This window comes from Sturnus vulgaris, chromosome 1, assembly GCF_052056855.1.
Source record: "Sturnus vulgaris isolate bStuVul1 chromosome 1, bStuVul1.hap1, whole genome shotgun sequence".
Lineage (NCBI taxonomy): Eukaryota > Metazoa > Chordata > Aves > Passeriformes > Sturnidae > Sturnus > Sturnus vulgaris.
The window spans coordinates 66,137,851-66,153,150 of record NC_142243.1 but is presented as its reverse complement, the minus strand read 5'-3'; the positions used below and the strand labels follow the sequence as shown (position 1 = coordinate 66,153,150).

At 40.4% G+C, this 15,300-nt stretch overlaps 1 long non-coding RNA gene across 3 annotated transcripts in view; it reads right to left on the bottom strand.

The window, feature by feature from the left end:
* LOC148225268 (uncharacterized) overlaps positions 1-11,018 on the bottom strand; it is a 42,260-nt gene extending 31,242 nt beyond the window's left edge. For 2 of the 3 annotated variants that reach the window (XR_015805061.1, XR_015805062.1), the window contains exon 1: positions 8,431-11,018. This is a non-coding gene — a long non-coding RNA (uncharacterized LOC148225268). The remainder of the gene's footprint in view (positions 1-8,430) is intronic. The other variant, XR_015805056.1, reaches the window with a different exon arrangement.
* Between the last annotated feature and the right edge of the window lie 4,282 nt (positions 11,019-15,300).

Here is a 15,300-nt window from a genome sequence, read left to right as displayed (position 1 = left end):
GGCACTTAGTGAACTGCAAGGGCCTTTGAATGTGGTCACTGACTCGTTTTATGTTGCAGGAGTAGCACAAAGAATTGAAGACGCCTCTGTAAAAGAGGTGCAGAACAAAAGACTCTATGAACTCTTACTGCAGCTAAAGCGAGCAGTAGGAGCAAGGTTTAAGCCTTATTGTATCATACACATCAGAAGCCACAAGTGGGATGTAGGCTTGGGTGAAGGCAATGCCAGGGCAGATAAATTGGTTATGAATGTAGCAGATGATAGGGGGATTGAGGCAAGAGAGTCACACACACGATTTCACCAAAATGCTAAAGGATTGGTGCGCGAGTTCAAAATAGGCATACAAGAAGCTAAAGCAATAGTGAGAGCTTGTCCCACCTGCAGTCATCATAATAGCGGGGTGGGTCTTGGGTGTGGGGTAAATCCTCGGGGTCTGGAAAGTAATGAAATTTGGCAAATGGATGTTACACACGTAGCAGAATTTGGTAGGCTCAAATACGTACATGTCACAATAGACACCTACAGCAAGTACATTTGGGCTACCGCACAAACAGGGGAAAAGGCAATCCATGTAATAAGGCACCTAACAAGTTGCTTTGCAGTCATGGGAATGCCTAGGGAAATAAAGACCGACAATGGACCAGCCTATGTCGGCAAGAAAGTAAGCCAGTTCATGAGACTCTGGGGAATTAAACACATCACAGGAGTACCACACTCACCCACAGGACAAGCCATAGTAGAAAGAGCCAATGGGACACTCAAACAGTACCTACTCAAGCACAAATCCATAGATGATCCACAAGAAAGGTTAGCTAAGGTTCTTTATGTTATGAATTTTTTGTGTGTGTTTGGGGAAGAGTCAGAGCCGCCTGCAATTAGGCATAGAGGGAAAAAGGAAGGTAACAAGGCAGAAAGCGAAAAAGCGTGGGTAAAGTACCGGGATCCAAAAACAGGGATATGGAATGGCCCCGCTGAGGTAATATATTGGGGCAGAGGTTATGTTTGTGTTTCTACTCCCACAGGAACAGTTTGGGTCCCTGCTAGGTGGGTGAAACCTATCCTAAATGAGCGAGTTGGTGGAAAGATTCCTGAGGACACCATTAGCTCCAGACGACCGAGAGCGGATACAACAGAAGTTGACGGTGACCTTACGGCCCTATTTACAGAAACTAGCACCATATAAACACGCTGTCCGCAAGGCACTACAACGGCCGCCACCGAACTGGGTGGAGTGGATCGAGTATCACGCCTACCACGCCTACCGGGAGGAACAACGCCTTAACGGTCGCCCTTGTTGCGCGTGTGGGAAAGCGTGGTGTGAAGCTTGGGTGGCTCTAAAGTGTGGGGGCTGTGGGGACTGCTCATGGGTAAGACAAAGAGCAGTATATAAATTGTGGTGCCAAGAGTGTCAAAGGAAAGACCAAAGACGCTCAAGCTGGGGTGCAGCATTAGAGGGGGAAGCAGGAGTACCGTTTGTACAAGTCCGGAGTGTATATGAAGCACCAGAACAGCTTATGTTAGCTTGGGCCCGGTGGGAAATAACTAATTGGCTCTGGAGGCAGAAAATCACTGCAAAATCTTGCATTGTCGCTACCCGATGCATGACTAAAGTGCCATATTTGCCTTTCCCTCGGGTAGGACCAGTTAGGCCAGGTACCGACCCTGAAGAGGTGTTGGACCAGTGCATAGAAAAGGTAAAACAGTGGCACATAGCTGCAGATAACCCAAAACGCAGAAGAAACAAGCCACGTAAGCAACAAAAATGATACTCATTACACTGCTTATGCTTACTAACTTTGCTTGCACAAATACTTTTCCAATGGAGTACACACCTAGAGAGAATGTATGGGTGACATTTGCTAACATAACAAAGCAAAAATCAATCTGCTTGAGCTTGGGGGGAGCGCAAAATCCTTTCAAAACTTGTCTTGTAGGATTGCCAGTTTGGAAACCAAAAGAGTTTGCAGGGTATCTTAATAATAGCAACCTACCTACAAAAAGGGATGACGATTTGTTGCAGGGTTGTACTGTCCTTAGTAGTAATCCCTCACAACATGATGGATGCTGGCAATGTGAATTTGTCCTGGCTTTAAGCAAAACCTTAGCCTCCCCTCCGGAAGAGATTGACCTCTTCGGAAGCACTAATGCATCAATGGGAAAAAATGCAGGAGGATGGTTTAGTTTTATGCCCTTAGAAGACAAAAACTTTGCAACCCTTAATTCGGCCCTTACTAGTCTATCAACAATTCATACTCAACTCTACCCCAAATGTAACGGTAAGTACATCACAAAGGCAAGAGCACTACCCCCAGGAATATTTTTAATTTGTGGGGATCGTGCCTGGAATGGTATTCCAGTGAGGCCACAAGGGGGACCCTGCTATCTAGGGAAACTAGCCATGTTTCACCCCAATGTAACTACTCTCATGCAACTTGCAAGCAATGCAAATAGAACAAAACGCAGTTTACATGATCTTGACTGCACCGGCATAGGGCAACCACACTTTTGGAGTGACTTTAGACAAGTAGCAACTGCTGTACTCCTCCCTCACGCAGCAGCCAGGAAAGCTATGGCCCTAGCCGAACAGTTAGGGTGCTGGGCAAAAGATGAATTTAACACCACCTCTCAGGTGTTAGACATGATGGCCAGGGATGTCTCAAGTGTTAACCATGCAGTACTGCAAAACAGAGCAGCCATTGATTTTCTACTTTTAGCGCAGGGACACGGTTGTGAGGAATTTGAGGGAATGTGCTGCATGAATTTGTCTGACCACTCTGTATCCATTCACAAAAAAATACGAGACATACAAAACAGACTACATGACCTAAAGGAGCAAAATGGTTGGGACATTGATGAATGGCTAAAGAGCCTGGGCCTTGGAGGATGGATTCGAACCATCATTAAGTATGCTATCATGATCTTAGGCGTATTCTTATGCTTAGCTTTGTTGCTTCCTTGCTTAATAACTTGCTTACAGAACTTCATTCAAAAAACTGTTAGCAAGGCTTGGCATACTAATCTTCTCGCTCAAAAAGAAAACGGGGGAAGTGTAGAGAGCCTGGTGCAGGAATGGCTAGAAGAGAGAGGCCATAGTCAGATCAATTTAGTCAGGCTGACAAAGCAGGCCTCAGCCTCAAGGGCATAGCAAGAGGGAAAGCACGTAGACTTGTGATAAGATGAACAAAGACAGACTGTAAAAGAAGAACTAGCAGAACTCTGCTAGCCATGAAATTGCAAAAGTGTAGCTATAAAGTTAGCCGATCAGCATAGTGACGCATATGGCAAGGCAACCAATGATGAGCTTAGCTTTTGCAATATGTATAAGCTAATTAAGCACTGTATTTAATCGCCACTCTAATTATCAATAAACGAGACTTCGCAGATGACCGAATTGGTGTCCGTGTCTCCCTTCGCCGACAGACAGCATTTTAATGATTTATAAATAAACAAAAAAAATGGTTAGGTATTCAGTAATTTTCACATATTCATTATACCCCTTGACAATTATATTTTATTTTTTGCCTCTAACATTCCCAAAGTACCACTGAAACTTAAAATTCTTTGTTGTAGCCGATTTTATAGCTTTTGTGTATTAGCTAGTGATTAAAATACCCCAAGTTTAATATATATATATATAACACAGCGTTAGGATGTTCTTATTGTTCTTAAAGAGCATGAACTCTGTGCTTAAGACAAACTCTCAACGAGCTAGAATTCCGCCTTTTTGTCTTCATTTCCTGAAGAGCCTGCTCCTAATTTACCACACACAGCACTAATGATGAGAGCACTACTTTCCATCAGGATTTCCCCCAACTGTTACTGATTCATTATGTGACTCACATTTGTTAAAGAAATTATTTTCATGAACTGCCCTGTAAGGTGAAAGAATTGTGTTTAGAGGTACTTATTTACAAAAGTAAAATAAAGACTCAAACATTATGGTTACAAATATTGTCTAAATTAAGGCAAACAATCAGAAGCACCAGAAAATTACTTTCTTTTTTTGTTTCTTTTCCTTCAATGAATTCCATCCTGTACATACTTCCATGGACTCCAGATTCTGCTCTTAGAGCTCAGAATTCAGCACACTCCGAGGCATTCAGAAGATGCCTCCTTAAATATTTTTAAGTAATTACCCAGCATCAAGTTCTGTGACAGAGGAAAGGGTGCACTCCAACTTCTAAATATAATAAAACAAAGACAGAATACAAAAAACACGAACTGCAAGCAATTCAAAACCATATCAAGCCCATCAGCTTGCAAAGACAGGCTGCCCCTCATGAAATGGTGGTAAATTTAGTACAAACGAGCTTTGAGGAAAACCATACCTTTTGACAAAAGGAGTTGCAACAATTCATGCTTACTTGTATGCATAACAAAAGGCATGCTGTGTCACTCAAAGGAAAAGCAAAAATACCATTACCAAAAAGGCCAGTTTAAATGGGATGTAGCTGCTTAAGCCAAATCTGAAATATACAGTCACTTTACAGACATTATGGGTGCAGTGGCATAGGCAGCTGCATTTACATGCAAATTAAAAGTAGTGCTAGCACTGTGTATATGTGTATGAATAAACATTGGTGCAGTCTCCTGGGTTATGGGCCCTTTTTCCACAATCTCAACATTGATTGAAAATTTAAATTTTCTGTGTCTCCTAGAGTTTCACCACATGATAGTCGTGCTAGGTATAAATATGACAAGTTTGCAGAAGAGCTGCCTCTGAAAACATAGAAATTAAAGATGTTCCTATTCCTCTTTAATGACCTAATAATGACATTTTCCCACTTTTGCTTTGTATAGGAGTCAGAAGTGTGTCCTGTCAATGCCCCTCCTCTGGCCCTACCAACCAGGGCATTGCCTTTAGGAACACAAGACGTGGGATCTCATCCTTTGGCCATCTCAGTGAAACTTCTTACCTGCGGGTCAGAGGGATAGCCAGTTGTTGTGACTGCTGTGCCACTAGGGGTGGGTTTTGAATGAGCATAGGCAGAAGAAACAGGTGAATAAAGCACAAGGCTTTTCTACTGAGCATTTCACTGAGTGTAACTGCAGATACTTTGGCTGTACATTCATTTCTGCATTATCTCTGTGAAATATTGAGTATAAGTGAACAGTACGGTGGTAACAGTGTAATCGATCAATTTATATTTTTTTCCATTCAAACAACGTCTCCAAATTTAGCATTTACCAAAACTGCTAATTCGCTTTGTGTGCTTCACAATGTATGATCATCTACAAATGAATTATAACATTGCAAATATTCTTTTGGACAGAGTTTCTTGGTAAACTTTGAGGCAAGACCTGTGGCAGAAATAATGTCAAATCTAGTTAGAAAAGGAAAAAAAAGCCCTTATGATTCTGGATAAAACTTTGGCCATATTATGAATTCCCGCTCTTTTTTAACTATGGGGTTTTTTTAAGAACAAGTTCTAACACAATGAGAAGTTTAACCTGACCTGGAAAACCCTCAGCAAGAATCTCTGTTGGCACGAGACCTGGGAAACCCATTGCCTCTTCTGCAATTCCCATTTAGGATTTCATTTCCCTCTTTTGATTGGTCAGAAATAATTTGATTTTCAGATCTTCTGGTTATGTTACACAGCTAAAAGCACAGAGCAGGTGTACATTTATAGTCCATAAAGAAACTGAACCAATCCTGTGAAATGCTGTGCAAATACTTTTAAAGCCAAAGGTGGTTTTTGATCCTATCTATATAATATAAACTGACAAGGCAAAACTATTTACCTCTATCACATCCTGGAGTTATGGCATTGAAGAGAAAGGGTTCAGGTATTTTAATTGTGTCAGTGAATCACTTGTATTTTCTTCTGTTTAACACTAAATTTCCTGTGTCAACAATGATTGATTTGGAAATGCTGCTGTTTTAACTTCAAGTTACTTTCTTCCTAATATTTTTCTTTGGGAATAATGGTGTAGAATTCATAGCAGCCAGAGTGCAGGGGAATCTTTCTTCATACATAATCATTAATAATGTATTTCTCTACATTCTTAAGAGATCATATTTCCATATGCAGTTGCAATTAATTCAAAACAACAGTACAGTGAAAAAAAACTGCAATGAAACCCACAACAGACCCTCCTATCCTCAGGGCTCTTGTCCAAATAGATACAACCATTACAGATCAGAACTTGTGTGTTTTATAGCAGATGATAATGCAGAATTGACAAGCAAGTGAACACAAATATTATCACCAAAACTACAGATGAGAAGGTCCCCTCAGTTGTCAAATAAACCTATTCTGAGATGTTGATTTCAGTGTATGTTTAGCTCAGGTCTTGTGTCTCGTTGAACAGAAAGGATCTTCTGTTCAGCATTGTGTCAACTGTACACAACTCTTGTAATCAAGGAGGAAAAAAACCCCAACAAAATAGCAGCAACTTTCACATAAAGGATGCAATGGAAGGAAATTAATGGATCTGTCTTCTATATTGATGGAGACTTGTTACTAAATTCTGTGGTAATAGAATGGGCTCCAATATGTTTTTCATGTGTGTGGTTGCATCATGGTTGCTGCCTAGCTACAGATAAGGGTCCATTAAATGCATGGGAGTAATTTCACTGAAGTGGATATCTGTGTTTAGTTGGGAACTCATGTAAGGAAGGGTTTTGTCATTCCTTTGCCATTACAGATTGATTTATAGACAAGTGTAAAACAGAGTAAAACAGGCATAAAAACAGAGTAATACATCTTTTGATATGATGTATGTTAACTGTTGCATCCCTATTTCTGAAATTCTAACATTAATTATGTTAGAAGTTTCATGTTGCAGTCTGCCATTTATTTTGACACGTACAATTATAAATCCTAAACACTTCAGCTGTAGCTGCCATAGCTACATATCAGAAAATAGCCATATCAGAAAATACATGGATGATACGACTTGACTACATTTTAATACTTTCTACGAAGTAATATTTCTAATATTCTCTTCACAATCCTGTGTCTGAAAAGGTTTAAATGCTTTTTTTCTCATTTGCGTGTGCAGTGAATCCTGCTGTCTTTGAAAAACACATCACCCCAAAAGGAAGAGTTCACTTTCCAAGGTTTCCAGACTTTTCCAGAGGACTTTTATCAGAGTCTCACGGATACTCTCGCCTCCTGAGTGTGCTGTCCTAACAATGTCTGGCAATTCCTGCAGGGGCTCACACTGGCAAACAGCATTAGGCCTGAGCAGCACTGCATGTTTTGGAATGTGAGGCCAGTATGGAGCAGTGGGAGAAAGCCAATGGCATGTTTGAAGTTCCATAACAGAAATACGAATTTAGAGGACCCCAGCGTGGTTCCACAGAAGGATTTGGATTTTGGGCCCTTATGGGAAGCCACCAATAGCTTGTGGACTCTCCCTTAGCTCTGCTCTGCACTTGTTAGTGAGGACACCTTGCACCCCATGGCCAGCTGATTTCTACAGGCTGTCACAGCAGATAAGAGTGATTAAAAAATTAGGGTTGTAAATACTCCATGGAATCCAATTGGTTAACGGGCCATGATTTCAATGCAGCATGTGATACTGGAGGAGTGTGGCTGTAATAATAATACTGCAAATGCTGCCAGGTACTTGTACGGTATTTTGAAAAACATTTACATTCCTGTTTGCATGGTCCTTGCAGTGTAATAATTATATCAGTATGTGTTATATTTCTGTACATAAAAGCATAAAATGCTCTTCATAAGATAGTTAAACCACAATGACTAGTTCTCTTCAGAAAAGTTTAGTCTGAATGTCTTGAAATATAATGTAGGTGTTACACTTTTACCAAAGTGTTGATATTTGCTCTCAGATTTTTCTCTGTTAAGTTTTGAATAATACATGAAAATTAAGAATATAAATACAGCACTGAATGAACTAATTATTTCCAGATTGTGTAGTAACTTGAGCAGCAACTTGTGTTGTCTAAGAAAAGCATTTTGCTAAATCACATTACTGAATCATTTAAGATTTGAGACTTTTGTATAATCATATTTTGTGCCCTTTCAAGTTCCTTTGTTATCACAGCTCAAGCTGTAAAACCTTTTGCCTTCTACGTCTAGAGAACAGTCTCCACTAATATACAGAAAATTTAGAAGTACAGTAAATTATTATTTGAAAAGACCAAATATATAAAAACCGAAGGTTTCAAGATCATTAGTACTTAAGTATAATAGGCACTTATTTAACAACAGTAAAGAGCAAAAGATGAATGCAAAAAAACCCTGTAAATTGTTTTTGCATAGCATTTCTAGAAGTGTATTTTCAGTAAAAATCCGTATTTTAAATATGCTTTCTTGCCCAGTTTTAATGTGAACAAATATTGAAACATTTAATTAGACGTCACGAGATCATGCTGTGTTATATAACGGTGCTGTAAACATGCATTTCCCTCAACAGAAATACAACACAGTCATAGAAATAAGAAGAAATACTGCTTACCTTCCTCCCTCAGAAAATATTCCCTGAAGGCAGAGTAAATCTGATTATTATAAAATGAAAAACAAGCCCGAAGTGTACAACTCACACACATACAAACAGAAATACCGTCACCTCCATGAAGAATGCTTGTTTCTAGCCTTCTGTACATATTTCTCAGTTCTTCATATTCTAGTTATGCTACAAGGACTCAAACTACTTAAAATACGATTCTGCAGCATAGCTATAGGCACCAACATATTGCATAAATGATACTTACTGTTCCAGAAGTCACGCATCATCCTATAGGAAATTTACACCTCCAAAAGAGGGATTTGTTACAACTGAGCAGATTGCGGCAAAACACAGCGCCTGGCTTGTCAGAGAAAGTTGTTACTTTCAGAGATCAGCACATATTTGTTCACAGAGCACAGTAGCTTTACATTTATGTATGTGCATGCGTACCCACACACACACACACACACACACACACACACACACACAGAAGGATTCACAGCCTGTCTCTCACAACCACATGCTAATTGCTGAACGGGGGGAAAGTCTTGTTAGTATTACACACAATCATTTTTCTTGACCATGACTTTTGCATACATTTTTCACGTAGTACAATCAAGACTGGTGATGCCACAAAGCATTTCTAACTCAGACAGGAGTAATTATTTACATAAGGCACCAGACTCGTTTTTGGCTTCCCCAGTAAGAGTGCTGCAACTGCAGCAGCAGTGCAGGGTCCCTGTGCTGGCACTCACTCGCTGCAGTCTTTGTGCATGAGTATACATTATAAACTAATTAGTAACACAAAGACATCTGATACCCAAGAACTAAAGAAAATCATAGAGAATCAATCAGATCCTACAGGAGGCATGTAGATTGGCTGTAAAAACATTTAACAGCAGGTAGAATTTTTTCCTGTGCTATCAAAGTTAAAGGTACCAAAAGGAAGCACACACTAAGGCATTTTTGTTCCACTGTGATATTGATCCAATGCCAGACGTAGTGAAACACAATGGGCACACAGTCAGCCTTGGTAAATTAGGTAGATTAGAGATCATTTGATGGTATTCTATTGTTGCTATTGTAATCACAGTAATTTTCACTGGTAATGGTGCTTCGTGATGAAGTGCGGTTCTCACAGGATAATTGTGAAAGGTATCGAAAGATTCAGGGTGTAGCATCTGGTTTTAAAAGCTCTTCAGATTCAAATTGGCATTTTACTTTATCTTGAAAATTTATTAGAGATTCAGATCATGCCGGTTTAAATGGAAAGGTGAAAGCAGGGTAATTTCAATCTATGAATTATTCAGATTCAGACTGGTGAAATTGCCATCCATGAACTGATTCTCTGACAGTCTCTTTTGCAGAGCCTCCATTACGCTTGTCATTTTTATTTCTTTATCTACAATCTCTCCCTCAGTTACTGAGCTCGTCCCTTAGGGCTGTGCTTCACAAACCAAGTATTTAAAATTGGCAATAACCTAAATGTGTTGCTGTCTCGAATCGCAGTCTCCACAGGCTGTCTTTTCCAAATCATTAAAAGCCACATTCACGATGGTGTCTGTTAGGCTCTTCGATTAGATGAATTAAATTAAAAAAAAAAAAAAAAAAAAAAAAAAAAAAGCCAGCAAAGAGAAAAGGGTGTCATATCGAAGAAGAGCTATGTTCCTGTAACAGTCCAGCAAAGAAAGTGGTGCTTTGTGCTTGTTCCTTTGTTGTCAGTGTAACCCATTCTAGTTGCATAGCATCACGCAGAAAGAAACAACTGTTAAAGCAGGCTGACTTCGTGCCCCGGTTTCCAGCAGGAGCAGATAAGGACTGCGTTATAGACAGACTAATCCACGCAAATGTACAGCCAGAGACCGACCGCAATTAACAGCTTCTCACAGGCAAGGCAAACAGAAGTAGCAGTAGTAGTAGCTGTAGTTGTAGTATTTGTAGTATTGGAAGAAGAAGCGACTGGATACCCGAAAGGGTTTCAATCTCTCAGACTCCAACTGATACAGATTGCAATCCCAGAGACTCTCCACTTGATGGCTGGTTGTGTCATTGCTAGTCGACTGCTGCCCTGTATCCAGAAGGACTGGGACTGATTTAGGTCAGAGAGTCTGGTTTCTTGTTTGAGCTTTGCCCTAACTGATGTAAGAAATTGCGGCAATCTGTATTACCAGTCTATCTGACCCTGGCATGCTGGCACAGCTTCAGCCGTGGAGTACCTGCAAAAGGCCCCAGTCGGACAGACAGTGACAAGTGCCATCTCCTTTGTCCTATTGCTGCAGGTACATCACCGTAGCATAAAGAAAAAAGCCCTCCTAGTACGCAAAGTGGGAAGTCAGGCGTTCTTCCTCAGAGGCAATTTGGGTACAGAGCTCCGAGCAGTCCCTGCTCAGCTGAAAATGCTGCCAGGCGGAAGCCAACACATCCAAGCTGTGTCTGTTCCTACGCTAACACCAGGAATATTCCCCTCATATGAAAAAGATAAGAATAAAAAAAATCTATGCTGCTTTGTGCCTGGTTCTATGCGTCTGCTTTGCCGCACTGCGACTAGAAAACTGCAGCAGTAAGAGCTCTGGCAGTTGCGATAATGTAGAAAGCAGCAGCTCTGTGACACAGCAGTCAGCTGACTCGCAGTGTTATCATTCAATGTCCTCTATAGAATAAGGCCAGTTTCTAAGGTAGCACCAGGAGGATGACCTTGCATACAGAAACCGGGTTAGAAGGAGTGGCAAGACTTGCCTACACCTGCAGGTGATTTTGTGGTGATGTATAGCATTATCTTCGGGACCGTGTCAGTCTTTAGTGGTCTCTTTTCCCTCTCTTCTTTCCTCCCTTGCCAAACAGAACTTGTCATCTGTTGAGCAGTTTTTCTTCTATCATGAAACCATCAATATGATCATGTACAGCTGATGACAACTATTAGCATTAATAGAAGTGTTTGGGTAAACTGTTTTAAAAATACTGCTTTTAAAACATGTTTCCACAAGAAATCGTGGGTTTTCATTAACTTCCCCCTCTCTGTGACTATGGACGTGCTCCAGGATACAGAAAGTTATCGGGTGAACACCCCTGAAAGGCAAATCCTAACTGGCAAGAGTTCTGAGTTCTAATTGAGGTATCCGACTCCTTAAACTGATTTTCACAGTTCTCTGTAGCTCCCAACTAAATTCACTGGAAACAGCTTGTTATTCCTGCCTCTGGGAAATCAGAGGGGAGAACTTTAAACTTACAGCTGGCAAATATGGAAACTTAGTAGAGTTCTGAGTCAACAGGAGTCAAGTGCCCCACTGCCACCTGGGGCTTTGAAAGTTCCCATGGGAAGCATCAGGCAAGATCTTGAAAACCTTCAGCATGTGTCTGCCTACTTAAATTATACCTAAAGCTAGAGCAGGTTTGTCAGAAATTGCCATAAGTCAACTTGCCAGTCACTTACTGAAAGAATTTATATTACATTGCGTTATCCTTGGCCAAGGACAGATCATCTTCCACTCATCTCAGCAGATGTGTTGTACGTGCTCAGGCCAGAGCTAAGCTGGCTCTCACAGCTACTACTGTAGACTGTGCAATCTCAGTGAGACACTTTATAAGTTGATTTTAAAGTACACAGAAAGTCTTATCCTGGAGTTTAGCAACAGCTAAATAAGGAGCAGCCATTATACACCAAACTGGTATTTCCTGTGATTTCCATACTCATGCTAAATTACATAAGCATTAAAATGGAAATAATACAGAATTCTGTTAGAACACAGCAGTTTGCACCAAAACCCAAACAAACTGTAATAAAGTCATAAAATTGGTAAAAGTCCTGCTGTGTCTTTAAGTGCAATTCTCTTGGACAACACAAAGAGCAGAGCACCCATGCAAAGGCTGTAGTCCACTGCTGGATTGCTTCAGGGGAAGGGATGTCTGATCTCATGTGCAGACAGCTAATGGATGAGTAATTCAGCCACAGTCCTGTCTCTTCCTTAATAATTTTTTATTAAATGCCCTGAAGGCCACTATTCCTGCAATCAGCAAAATCAGCACAGACGTCAAGTGGGGAAATGCCTGTGCTCTGTCCCCTGCCTTTACAGCCCCCAGGCCTTGCTCCTCGATGACAAGCAGTGCCCCCTCAGCCCCAGACATTTGATGTTCAAGACTATCTTTTTACTTGCTCTTCTGGGATCTCCTATAGAAGCCTAGGAAAGAAGCACGAGGTCTAAGCCAACTCCTGGACGCCGAGGATGCCAGTTTTGCCTCCTTACAGGATTTGCTGAGTGGCTAGTGTTGTCTTGACTGTGCTAATGAAGGCTCTTTTTCTGCTGAGCTCTGCATAGCCCCACTTTTTGGCTTCGAGATAAGCTGGATGGCTATTCCTCCAACGGAGGCTTTCGAGCCTCAGCTCTTCCTAAGCGAAGGATGGTCTGTAGATGGCAGAATTTGTGCTTCTGCCGACCATTGCAGCCTTTGGAGAGGGAAGGGCAGGAGGGAGCATTTCTCCTGCCACCAGCTCCGTGGGGCCAGCTACAGCTGTAACAATCGTAAATCTGAACTTGCCATCATGTCTTTTCCCCTGCAGTCCTGTTGTCACTTTTGGGGGTAGGTAGAGGCATTTTATTGCCCCAAAGCCCTACGGACTGAAATATGCCTTGCAGCCTTTGCCGAGGGAAGGGTGAGGAAAGCCAGCAGTGCCTGGGATGTCAGCGATGTGTGAAATGCAGGATGGGACATATCCACTGAGAACAGTTCAGAAGCTCTTTTAAGGCCCACATCAGGGTTTGTTTCTGAGAGTGACTTTTCACTTTAGTTTTCTAGTGTTGATGAAGGCTAATGCAATCTCCTGCAATGTGTGCAGAGCTACTTTTCTAGTCATTAACAGACACATTTGCCCCCATGAACAAGATCCTAATTTGGTTTTCTTGAAGACTTTTGCCAGAAGGTTCAAAGTTGAGTGTTTTGATTAGTTCTTGGCTATGTATCCATGTGTTTGTACTGTGATACACTGAATGATATTGCATTATGTTTAGGGTAAGAATTCACTCTTGGACAAATTTGGGAAAAGAGATTGAAACTTTTACTTCATTTACCATTTAAGCACTCCAAGAAAGGAACAGATTTGAGTTTTGCATCTTTTCTCCACTTTTTCTTTTTCACTGAAATGAAAATTGCATCCAAGCCCATAAACTGGATGCCAAGTTTCAACTGAACACAATTAGAAACAGCTTAACTATTAAACTGAAAGCTGAGGGGCCAATGACATTTAAGGGACGCTCTCTCCCAGGCTCCCACCCATAGCACTTCTGACAGAATGCTGTGTTAGAGATTCATTTTTAAGACATCACCAAATATATCCCCCATATGATCAGACATAAATTACAAATTCACAATGTTTTGGAAGTCTTTTGGATGCTGTGTTCCCCCTTGTAAACATGTACAACACTATATCCATTCGGCAGATATTATTTTAAATTCTCAGGGTATCACTGCAAATTCATAAGGCTGGTTTATGTTCTACATTTTTTTCTGTATTTCTTATATTGCTTATAGTTTTTAGTCAATTCATACAATTAAATGCTATTTTTTCACCAAATGATATTTATTTCAAATGAACCTTTTTTTTTCTTTTTACTTGTCAGATTTAAGTAAATCTGATTGTCTTGATTTTAATGATACTATTGTGTAAGCAAGTGACAGGAAATACATTAACCTACAGGTTTTTTATGCCCATTGTTCATTGACATATTTTTTGTCATTACTTCCTGGTCTACAAACCTGGGACCTTCAGGCATTTTAAATGATATGAACATACTGTATAAGATCTTCCCAACAGCTGATTCTCTTGGGATTTCAGTGAAGTATCATATTGACCAGTACCCCCTCTTCTCTGTATCTTCAATAAGCTTCATGTAAGTTGAGTCTACTGGGAGAAAAGAAACTCCAGAACTCTTACTTTTCTTCCACAGAATTTGCTAAGGAACTGACTTTTCTAAAAACCAGAAAAGGTTTTCACAACTAGTCCCTAAATACACTATAAAAATGGCCTTATCAAATGGGGACTCAAATTTGAGACATAGAAATTAAACTTTTACAAGCTGCCCTTGGAAGACTAACAGGAGCTAATTAAAAATATAACTCCTGTCACGGAAGTGAAAGAGAATCCTGTGTATTTCCCAATCCTGCTTCTGCAAATCCTTCCTGCTGAAACAGCTGAATCAGAAGAAATTGCTTGTGTATGAGTTACTTCAGCATATGGTGAAAGAAAAAAAAGAGCCATGTGCCCCCTCAGCTATGTAGTAAATAGGAACTACCTCCATGTGGGTTTATACATATATAGCTAATGTGGAGACTTAAATGTGAAATCAGGGAAATTAAGTCAATTTGTGGGCACTTTCTGGGATTTGTGGCTTATAACTTGTTATAAAGATAATATTCAACCAGGTACAGTTTCATATATATATATGTATATAAATGACAATTTCTGCTATGAATAACCTTTTCTCATTCAAATGATTAAAATACAAACAAGGCTGTGTGAAAAATAGAGCAAAATGGTGATACACAAACCCCACTAACAATAACATGGAAATTTTTTGATCCAAAGTGTGAGAGGATCACTGCACAAGGTTGGTGAATGGGATGTGACAGGAACGTCAGTAAAGGACAGGCGCAAAAGAGACATCTTGTTGTCTGTGACACATCATTGGTGTCAGTCACTAATGATCTCCTTGACATGTTGAGTATACAGCTCAGAATGTATCAACATTGCTTCTTTTTTTCTATCATTACTGTTGGAAGTCAGTTTAAAGTTCCCATGATAGAAACCAAGGCTTATGCAAAGGGCTTGTTGCATGTCTTGAGGAAGATTACAATTATATGTTTGACCTTATTTGGATGTGGCATTTG